The sequence below is a fragment of the Macaca nemestrina genome, chromosome 17 (genome assembly GCF_043159975.1).
Source record: "Macaca nemestrina isolate mMacNem1 chromosome 17, mMacNem.hap1, whole genome shotgun sequence".
Classification (NCBI taxonomy): domain Eukaryota; kingdom Metazoa; phylum Chordata; class Mammalia; order Primates; family Cercopithecidae; genus Macaca; species Macaca nemestrina.
The window spans coordinates 70,349,938-70,360,536 of record NC_092141.1 but is presented as its reverse complement, the minus strand read 5'-3'; the positions used below and the strand labels follow the sequence as shown (position 1 = coordinate 70,360,536).

General features: G+C 44.2%; 1 protein-coding gene across 22 annotated transcripts in view; it reads left to right on the top strand.

The window, feature by feature from the left end:
- Positions 1–10,599, top strand: part of LOC105468500 (KAT8 regulatory NSL complex subunit 1) — a 198,877-nt gene that overhangs the window by 33,708 nt on the left and 154,570 nt on the right. For 5 of the 22 annotated variants that reach the window (XM_071083338.1, XM_071083345.1, XM_071083342.1 and 2 more), the window contains exon 1: positions 135–742. The exons of 14 other annotated variants lie outside the window; for them this stretch is intronic. The gene's annotated coding sequence lies outside the window, so the exon portion shown is untranslated. Of the gene's footprint in view, positions 1–134; positions 743–781; positions 1,147–10,599 lie in introns of those variants that run through there. 3 more of the 22 variants (XM_071083343.1, XM_071083336.1, XM_011718731.2) reach the window with 1 other exon arrangement.

Below are 10,599 nucleotides of genomic sequence, written 5' to 3'. Positions count from 1 at the left end.
GGGGCGGCGCGGCGGGCGCCCCCTGGCGGCGCGCCGGGGTGGAGCGGCCCTTCGCCGCCGCAGCCGCAGCCGGCGGAGGCGCTGCTGTCCCTCCTCCCCGTGTCCCCGGCGCTCGCCCGCTCGCTCGCTCGCTCCATTCTCCCTCCGCTTCAGATTAAAGGGGGGGAGGGAAAAGGAGCTCGGCCGCCATTTTCCCAGTGCCGCCACCACCGCCGCCACCGCTCGCGGAGCCGGCGGGAGAACCGAGCACCGTAGCGAAGCCGACTCGTCTCGCCGCGGCGGCGCGGGGGGCGGCTGAAGCGCGCTCCCCGGCTGGAAAGAGGCGGCCGAGGGTGGCGGCCTGGGTGCGGGTTCGGGCTGCAGACGGCGGTGCTTGTTTGTGCGGGGCGGGGGGGCGGCTTCACCCTCTGCCCCCGCCCGCCCGCCCTCCCGGCCGGGCTGCGGTCCCCGGCCGTGCTCGGGCCCTGTCGGTGCGGAGGAAGGCCGAGAAAGGGCCCGAAAGAGAAGAAAAAGCAGCCGCTCCCCGCCGCCGCCTTCCCCTCCCCCTCCGCCTCGCCCCCCCGCCCGGAAAGTCAGGGCGGCTCCGGGCGCCGGGGGGAGGAGAGCGGCGGGCCCGGGCCGGAGCCGCCGCCGCGCGCCCCCGCCCGCCGCTGGCCCTCGGCGCCCAGGCCGGGGGGCTGTTTGCAAACTGCGCCCATTTTGTGGGGCTGAATCCGCCCGGGCTACGCTCCTCCATCACGTGGTAGGTGCTGCTGCTGCTCCTCTCCTCCTCCTCCTGCTGCCCTTTCTCCTTCTCCTCGCTCTCCCTGTGGCTCCCATTTCTCTCTCTCTTTGTTAGTTGTAACTAGAAAGGCAGGGCAGGGTAGAAAAAACCCCCGGAACTTTAAATGGCCTCTCCGGGCTTCCCCGCTGCGGGTCCGGGCTGGGAGTCGCCCCAAGGGCGGGGGTGTGCGGGGGCCCTTCCCCAGCAGCTGCCGCCTCGTTCGCCAGCTTTTCCTTTGGCGTTCTATTTAAAAAGGCGGCCTGGAGAACATGATTTATTCCCGTAAAAGAACCCCCCAAACAAACTCTGGCTCTCGCTTTGAACTTCTCTTGACTGCAAAAGGCCTTTCTCTGCTCGAAACACACGTCTTGGCGCGTTGCACGGTTTGTATCACAACTCTGATTGTTTCATTTATTATTTTTGTTGCCTGTAAATTCAGGTCACTTACGTTTTCAGATGTAGTCTCCCTCAGGCGGACTTTTTTTTTTTTTTTTTTTTTTTAACGAGGAAGAGGCATTTATTTGCTTTTAAGTGAGTTAGAATCTTTCTGCCTTTTGGGGGGCCTGTTTTCCGGCTGACGGTCTTTTGATTCTTAGCAAATAGTTTGATTTTTTTCCATACGATAAACAACCCTACTCCCGTGTTTTACTTAAAAATCCTCTTGTTTTCCACTGTTGGAATCCCAAAGTGGATTTGTAGAGAAACGTGTTACTTAACTATTGCTTATTGATTGCTTTAGGGGAGAAGGAGTGAGTGACATGATGGCGCCACTTTAAATTGCTCTTTCCTCTTCCTCGGTCCCCCCCACCCCCCTTTATCCTGGAGGTCACTGGAGCATTTTCTGTGACCTATTAATAAAATTGTACTTGAGGGTGTTAGAAGCACAACTCGTAGGGGCTGGAGTTTAGTGCCCCTAGGGTCGACAGACCAACTCCCGCGGTCTCCAAAGTTCCGAGAAATCTCTCTTCCTCCAGCCTCGCCTCCCTCCCCTCCATTCACAATCCTGGTGTTGCCATCTCCTTTGTCACGTGGCTAGCAATCATTGTGTTTTTTTGTTTGTTTTGAGGTGTGTGTTTATATTTTTAAATTGCAGCTCAGAGGAACCTTTCCTCTTCGCTTTGGAGAGATCAAAACGTTTTACTTGTTTTAGTTTTAGAGTCGTAGAACGTTTTAAAATAAACGATAAAATTACATAATCTTTGCCTTGCATAATCATGATATAGATTGCTACTGAACTTCGTCTTGAAAGTCCTTTGAAGTATGGAAACTAGTACGTTAGAATATGTTTTCCGTTTGTCAGGGTGGTCTGTAATTTCTATTTTCTCTGCTTTTTGGGTCAGTTAAAGGACCACTATTTACAAAGGCTTAAGTGGGTGTGTTTTCCCTTTCCTCTTTTCTATAGGCTCTACTTGGTTCCTTTTCTAGCATACCGTCTGACCAATTTAGAAAATTTCAATTGTCTACAGGCGTTGTCAGTTAAAACTGTTTTTTAAACCTTCTATCAACAGTGAATACTTTTGAGTAGTAATTGTTTTCTGCCTAATACTAAGTGTATTTATTAGCATTTCGGTTTTGATCTAGAAAATTTTTACTTTTAATCCTGTAGTTTTAGAAGTATATTATTCCTTTATCTGTTTCTTTATATCAGTTTTTCCCATAATTGGGTAAATTCCTACTTTATAAAATACAAAGTACGTTTCTGTTTTTTCTACATAGTTTAGTAGACATTTTTTCCAATTAAAAAAATCTATTGTGAATTAAGAAACTTATTTTTTTTAAAAAGTAAATATGAAATGTGATTCTTGAGTATGCATTGATCCTGATTTACCGTGTACATTGTCAATGGTTTGGACCATTTTCTTTGCTAACAGTTACATCATGTCATGTGATATGTGCAGTGTGATGTGTAGTTCTAAAAATAAGGCAAGGTAAAAATGCTCATCCCTTGGGAATTTAAAAAATGTATTATAAATGTGTAATAACTACCTTCAGTCGTGAAATTCTGAATTGGGTTTCCACTAGGTTTATGCAACAAAGTGTGCCGTACCTTTGACCTTTAGCATATTTGGTGTATTTGTTAGTACCTCATAATTTGAGGTGATTGACTTTATTTTTTGAACTACTTGGAGGGAAACATTAAATGTTACAAAGGTTCTTAATGTCTGTATTATGATGAAGATGGTTGTCTCTGATGACCACCTCATTTGAGTATATACAAGTGTCTGTGATTGTGATTGTGACTAGTTAAAAGAATGATCAGTTAATTATTAGAGCTTTGTGGTAGGGTGGGATTTTCGGTCTTTCCATCTATATGAATCTACTGAAGTGAAGTATTTTAGAAGTTTTCTTGCATCATTTCTGAAAGTCACATTCAGAACATTCGTATTTGACTTTGGTGCTTTACCAGCGTGAGATGTTAAATTTTTGTCTGATTTTCTTTCCTTCTGCCTACACATGTTATTTCTCTGGTTAAACCTGCAGAGCACTCTTTGTTAGGTGAGTGTTTCCTGGTGAGGAAAATTCTGGAAGTTAAAAAATGAGTAGGCCTTTAGTTCACTTGTGAACTTATATCAAGGTAAGAAGAAAGTGAAATAACTGTACTAAACTTTTTTCTTCACTGCCACTAAGGCTGCTCTTCCGTCTCTAGTAACGCTACATTGTAACCATTGTCTCTGCATCTTCTGAAGAGTATTGAGTTGACCGCAGATTTTAATTGCATTTTAAAGTGAGTAAGTTTTAGGTTCCTTCTGTTTGTTACGACCTGATTTGTGTAGTCTCTAAACGTAGGGGTGTTGTGGTTGTTTGAGAAGGCATTTTAGTATTGAGTGGTTCTAATTAGGCCCCTCTGTGATTAAAGCTTAGCTCCTTGTTATATCAGACAAGCAATTTTTTTTTTTTTTTTTTTTTTTTTTTTTGGAGACAGGGTCTCGTTCTGTTGCCCATGCTGGAGTGCAGTGGTGCCATCTCAACGCATTGCAGCCTCCGCCTCCCAGGTCCAAGCGATTCTTGTGCCTCAGCCTCCTGAGTAACAGGCGTGTGCCACCACGCCCAGCTACGTTTTGTGTTTTTAGTAGAGATGGGGGTTTCACCATGTTGACCGGGCTGGTCTCGAACTCCTGACCTCAAATGATCCACCTGCCTCGGCCTCCCAAAAGTGCTGGAATTACAGGCATGGACCACTACGCCTAGCCTAGACAAGCAATTTTTAAAGTGTGCTTAAAAACACCAAACTAATCCACACTGGATTTTCTGAACAATAGTAATAGTAAACGCCATGTTTAAAGAGTAATGCTTATTCCTTTTATATTTTTTCAGCTGGTGGGGAGATGGGTAGGGGCTATTTTTTTATTCTTGGCGAGTCCATTAAGACAGAGATAAGCGACTTTCTTTCTAGATAGATGTATATAGTTTTACGTTTTATTGTCCCTCTCCACCCCCCAACAAAGACCTCTCCGTTTTATCCCTTGAGTTTAGAGGGGAGGGACTAGGGCAAACTAAGTATGTGGTTGTCTGTTAATTGCCCCAGAGTAAATCTTACTGAGTGGTTTAGAGATTGTTTCTTTTTCATTTTAGAGATGAGGTCTCCGGGTCTGGCTGTGATTCCCAGGCTGGCATGCATAGATGTAATCATGTGCGCTACAGTTTAGAGTGCCTGAACTCCAGGGCTCAAGTGATCCTCCTGCTTTAGCCTCCTGAGCAACAGGAGCATTCAATCTTGTCTTTTTTTTTTGAAACAGAATCTTCGCTCTGTTGCCCAGGCTGGAGTGCAATGGCACGTTCTGGGCTCACTGCAACCTCCGCCCCTAGGGTTCTAGCAATTCTTCTACCTCAGCCTCCCGAGTAGCTGGCATTACAGGTGCCCACCACCATGCCTGGCTAATTTTTTTCTATTTTTAGTAGAGGTGGGGTTTCACCATGTTGGCCAGGCTGGTCTTGAACTCCTGACCTCAGGTGATCCACCTGCCTCAGCCTCCCAAAGTGCTAGGATTACATGCAGGAGCCATCCGGCCCGGCCCCTTGCTTGTCTTACTTAGAGTTTTAAAGCAGCTTTTCGTTCGTACTCTTCATTTTAAATGTTTCTACTTGATTGATTTGATTATTCTACGTCTTGGGAAGCATATTTAACCTTAGTGCCTCTTTATTTACTTACCTTAAGAAAGGAGTACAGGGCAGGTTCTTAAGTAAAATGGCCCCAAACAACCTGGCTTGCCTACTGTGTTAGTGCAAAGAACACTTGGACCATGTCTTTTTCCTAAAATTGGACTTTATAACTGTTTCTTGGAAGTCTGTTTTAAGACTTTTTTTAGTTCTCATGTTGCTTCTGAAGATGTATGTTTAAATTATAGTTTTTATGCTGATAAGCCTCTGGGCATGCTAAAAGTTGTGCAGAACAATAGTTTATAACACAAGATTCCCTCATCAGTACTTCCCATTCCCTGAAATGTGAGATCAAAACTGAACCACACTATGGCTGTAGAAGACAGTGTGAATTAGAAAAGAGAAATATCCACTGTACTAGCATTCACCAGCGTTTGAAGGCTATCAGAAGATATAGGAGGTAAGTGATATCCTTGGGTGTCACTTACAGATTGAGGGGAGAATTGTGGGTCATAGGAGAGGACTAGTATGGCAGGGGGTAACTGTTATTTGTTTCTTTGCTAAGCCTTGTGCCTTTTAGGATGTAGAACAAAATACCTAGGAGAAAGTAAGCCAAAAGGTGTGATTTGCCAAAATACCTGGGCTCCAAAAAGAGCTGCAATATATATTTTTCTTTATTAAGCATTTTCTTGTCTTTGGTAGAATAAAGGTAAAGTTAAAATAGAGTGCGGAAACTGACTTGACCAAAGTAGAAAACACAGCTCATGTTTATGAATGAAAAACAAATGAGTTTGGGCAGTCTGAAAGAAAGAAATCAGACATTTTATATAAAGATTTTAAACCTTTATGCAAAGAGTCCCTTTAAGGTGGAGGAGACCTTTTAAATACTTGTTTCCCCATTTAGTAGCACAGTGTGGCAAAATAGTTGTTTAATAATTGTTACTTTCTGCAAGCCTTGCTTTTCCAAGATTTTAAGCCGCTTCCACAGAGTGTTAACATTTGAAAGCCCTTTACCAGGAAATTATTTAGTTATGTATTTTATCGTTGTTGACTGTGAACTTGCCCTTTTTTTATTTTCCTGGCTGTAATTTTTTTACAATTAAAGTTTCTTTCCAAGATTTTGAGAGTCAGGAAATGTAAAGTGGAGGTAGATTGAATGCAGTTTTATCTAAATGTTATTTTAAAAACTCTGGTTCTTGTAACTTGAACCAGGAATCCAAAATGAGATCTTACTCTGAATTTTAATTACAGCAGATTCTGCTCTTATTTGGAAAAAGTTGCTTGAGTGACATCAAACTTAATGGAGTCCCTCACCTTTTAATTCCTTTTTAAAAAGGGAACAGCTTAAGGTTTGACTTGGTTAAAGTATTAGGGAATAAAAAAAATGAATAACAATTTTGTTGTTAGGACGTTAAACCAAAAATTGCTAACAACTCATATCCAGACTTTCCTCTTGCTACTTGTTATTTGGCCTTTGTGACTGTTTGTTAGCACCTCCACCAGAGGGTGTGAAGGGAAAGAGGCTCAATGCCTCTTTACTGTAGCTAGTTTCTGGTTTGCTAGTCTAGGAGAGACACTTCATAGAAATACCAGTCTGGGCTGGGCGCGGTGGCTCACGCCTGTAATTCCAGCACCTTGGGAGGCCGAGGCGGATCCCCTGAGGTCAGGAGTTTGAGACCAGCCTGGCTAACATGGTGAAACCCTGTCTCTACTTTAAAAAAAAAAAAAATTACAGAAAAAATTAGCTGGACGTGGTGGTGTATGCCCGTAGTCCCAGCTACTCAAGAGGCTGAGGCAGGAGAATTGCTTGAACCTGGGAGGTGGAGGTTGTAGTGAGCTGAGATCACATCACTGCACTCCAGCCTGGGCAACAGAGAGAGACTCCGTCTCAAAAAAAAAGAAAATAAATACTAGCCTAATAAGTTGAACTGTCAGGAAAGTTTCATCAAACTCTCCATTTGTTACCATGGAGAACTGAAGCTCTTTGAAGACCTTAAGCATGTCTCCAAAAAATTGGACTGTATTTTTTTTGCACTTAGTGATTTACTCCTTACCCCTTGCCTCCCAAGAGAATGAAAAATGGATATAAGTATTAACATTAACATATAAGACTTAACATTTTATTGGCATCGGAAAAATGTACTTTTAAAAGTCATTAATTGACTTTTCTCTAAAGGGATAAAGTAGGTTTCAGTGGGAACTCAGGAATTTGGCCATGGACCTTTAGAATTCTTTTTTTTTTTTTTTTTGAGACGGAGTCTCGCTCTGTCCCCCAGGCTGGAGTGCAGTGGTGCCATCTCAGCTCACTACAAGCTCTGCCTTCCAGGTTCACGCCATTTTCCTGCCTCAGCCTCCCGAGTAGCTGGGAGTACAGGCGTCTGCCACCACACCCAGCTAATTTTTTTTTTTTTGTATTTTTAGTAGAGACGAGGTTTCACCGTGTTAGCCAGGATGGTCTCGATCTCCTGACCTTGTGATCCGCCCGCCTCGGCCTCCCAAAGTGCTGGGATTACAGGCGTCAGCCACCGTGCCCGGCCTCCTTTAGAATTCTTAAAATCTTCAAGAAGTCGCTGATTTTAGGATTGTTCAGGAGCACTTACACCAACTATTAGGGCTTGTTGGAAAGAGATATGATAAAAAGTATAATTTTTTTTCTCTTTGTCTTTTGTGAGCTAAAGACTGGTAGGAAATTTGAATTCAGTCATAGCACAAAAATAGGATAAACACCATTAATAGTTTGATATATAGACATCCTTCAGAAAAAAATGTTTTCTTGAGATAGTATCTTGCTGTGTTGCCCAGGCTGGTCTTGAACTCCTGGACCCAGGCAGTCCTCCCACCTTGGCTTCTAGAGTAGCTGGTATTACAGGCATGAGCCATGGTGCCCAGCCTGTCCATGTATATATATTTAATGGGATCATAGTTGTTATATGGCTTGATCTTTTTAATTAGTGTTTTTTTTTTTTTTTGTATTACAGTTCTTGAGTGAAAGCATTGTGTATACATCTTTGAGTACCTATGAGAATATTTCTGTTGGATAGATTTCTAGAAGTGCAGTTGCTGGGTAAAAGTTTGAGCATTTACATTTGTGATTTTGATGGCTATTACCTTTATAATACTATGTAACCAAATTTAATAATAGCTTAAAAAGTGTAATTAAAAAGTTTCCCAGGCTGAGTACAGGTGCTTGGTCAAGTAAGTAACTGGAACTTGTGGTGGGTGAAGTCTATCCTAGGTTCAGCTGATGCCTGTTCTTGTTAGGTGGTTGATCACTACATCCCCATTAACATTCTAATGGATCTTCATCTGATGGGTTTAGCATAGAATGCTCAGGTTGCTTAGTGTGTGTTGGTCCGCTGTTTGCCAGGCATTGTGCTGCATGTAGGGGACAGAGATAAAACAAGCTATAACCCTCCTTTTTAAGAAGTACATAGTCGGACAGGCACGGTGGCTCATGCCTGTAATCCCAGCCCTTTGGGAGGCTGAGGCTGGCGAATCACGAGGTCAGGACTTTGAGACCAGCCCGGCCAACATGGTGAAACCCTGTTTCTACTGAAAAATACAAAAAATTAGCTGGATGTGGTGGTGGGTGCCTGTAATCCTAGCTACTCGGGAGGCTGAGGCAGAAGAATTGCTTAAACTCAGGAGGCGGAGGTTGCAGTGAGCCGAGATTGTGCCACTGCACTCCAGCCGTGGTGACAATGAGAGGCTGTGTCTCAAAAAAAAAAAAAAAAAAAAAGTACATAGTCTAGGGAAGAAAGAGATGGCAAATTTGTGAGTTTATATTGTACCGTGAGCAATAGCCAGGGTGTCATGGGAGTGCAGTAAGAGCCTAGAGGGAGGGACCCCACCTCAACCTGGGAGTAATGGGGAATACTTGAAAGAGCATGTATGTAACCTTGAGCTGAACCTTGAAAGAGTAGCATGAGTAAAGGTGCAGGGGCGTAGAAGAGCCAGGGAAAGTACGTTTCACGTGGCTGTAGTGAGGACAGGCTGGAGATGAGGTCGATTGTAAAAAGGGGGCAGATAATGGTGTGTGGGGAATTTGGCCTCATCCTTACTCTAGAGTCAGTGAACGATTTTAAACGGTTAGATTTAGGTTTACCCCCTCCTTTCATTTTTTCTTCCCTTTCTAATAATCATTTTGGGTAGTGTACGCTAGATTAGATAGGCTTGCTGAGACAGGAAGAAGGAAGAATAGTTGGGAGATTATTACTGCCTGAATTACTGTAGTACACAATGAGGCTCTGCACTAGGGCAGTGGCACTAAGGATGGAATGAATGTGCCTATCATTCTGTGTGTTGCCAACTCTCACCCTCTGTGCACCAACTCACCCTTCAAAATTCAGTTAGTATGTTATCTTTTCTAGAAGCCTTCCTTGACCCCTTCAGGTGAAATACAGTACTGTATCAATCAAGGCTACCTTCACACCTAATTTATATTTTACTATCTTGTATCTGGCATTTAGTAGATGTTTAAATTAAATATTTATGGTAAAAAGTAAGTTGGTGATTTGAGGTCATGATTCACTCACATAGACAATGTTGAGGAGCAGGAGGAAGTTTTAGATTTGGTGTTGGGGCGGGGAATGGGTTTTGAATATGGTATGCTTGAAGTAGTTGTATAGGCAATGCTGAGTTCTACTCATTTCTTTCTTTTTTTTTTTTTTGGAGACAGTCTCATTCTGTCACCCAAGCTGGAGTGCAGTGGTGTGATCTCAGCTCACTGCAGCCTCTGCCTCCCGGATTCAAGTGATTCTCGTACCTCAGCCTTCTGAATAGCTGGGATTACAGGCATGCACTACCACACCCGGCTAATTGTTTCTATTTTTATTATAGTAGAGATGGGGTTTCGCTGTGTTGGCCTGGCTGTTCTCGAACTCCTGACCTCAAGTAATCTGCCTGCCTTGGCCTCCCAAAGTGCTGGAATTACAGGCGTGAGCCACCTTTCCCGGCCCTACTCCCTCCCTTCCTATACTCCTTCCCTCCCTCCCTCCCTCTTCCTTTCCCTCCTTTTCTTCTCTCCCCTCCTCTCCTCTCCCCTCCCTTCTCTCTCCCCCTCCCCTCTCTCCTCTCTTCTCTCCCCTCCCGTCTCCTCTTTTCCTTCTTTTGAGACAGAATCTCGCTCTGTAACCCAGGCTGGAGTGCGGTGGTGTAATCACAGCTCACTGCAACCTCCACCTGCCAGGCTCAAGTGACCCTCCCACTATGCCCAGCTAATTATTATTTTGTTAGAGACTGGGTCTCAGTGTGTTGTCTAGGCTGGTCTCAGACTACTCCTCCTGGGCTCAGGCAATCCTCCTGCCTTGGCCTCCCAAGTGTGAGCCACCATGCTTGGCCATCATTTACTTTAAAAAAAGAAGTGTTTTTGTTTGGGTGGCTTTTTTGATGGGGGCTATGTTGCCTAGGCTGGCCTTGAACTCCTTGGCTGAAGCCATCCTCCTGCCTCCTGAGTAACTGGGAATACAGGCGCCTGCCACTGCACCCAACTCCTACTCATTCTTTAGGTTTCAGCCTAGATGTTCTTTTTTCTGAAAAGCCTTTTCTGACTCCGCCTACTTCTCAGCCTGTATGAGGATTGTCCCCCCGCCCCCAAATCACACAGTAGTGTCTGTCTTTACTTCTGCTTGTCATCCTTGTATGTACTTACTGTGGTGCTTTGAATACTCTAGGCATTTTAATATTTATTGGAGATACTCAGTAGGTAGTTGGTGTTCTTTGACTTTCCTCTAAAGACT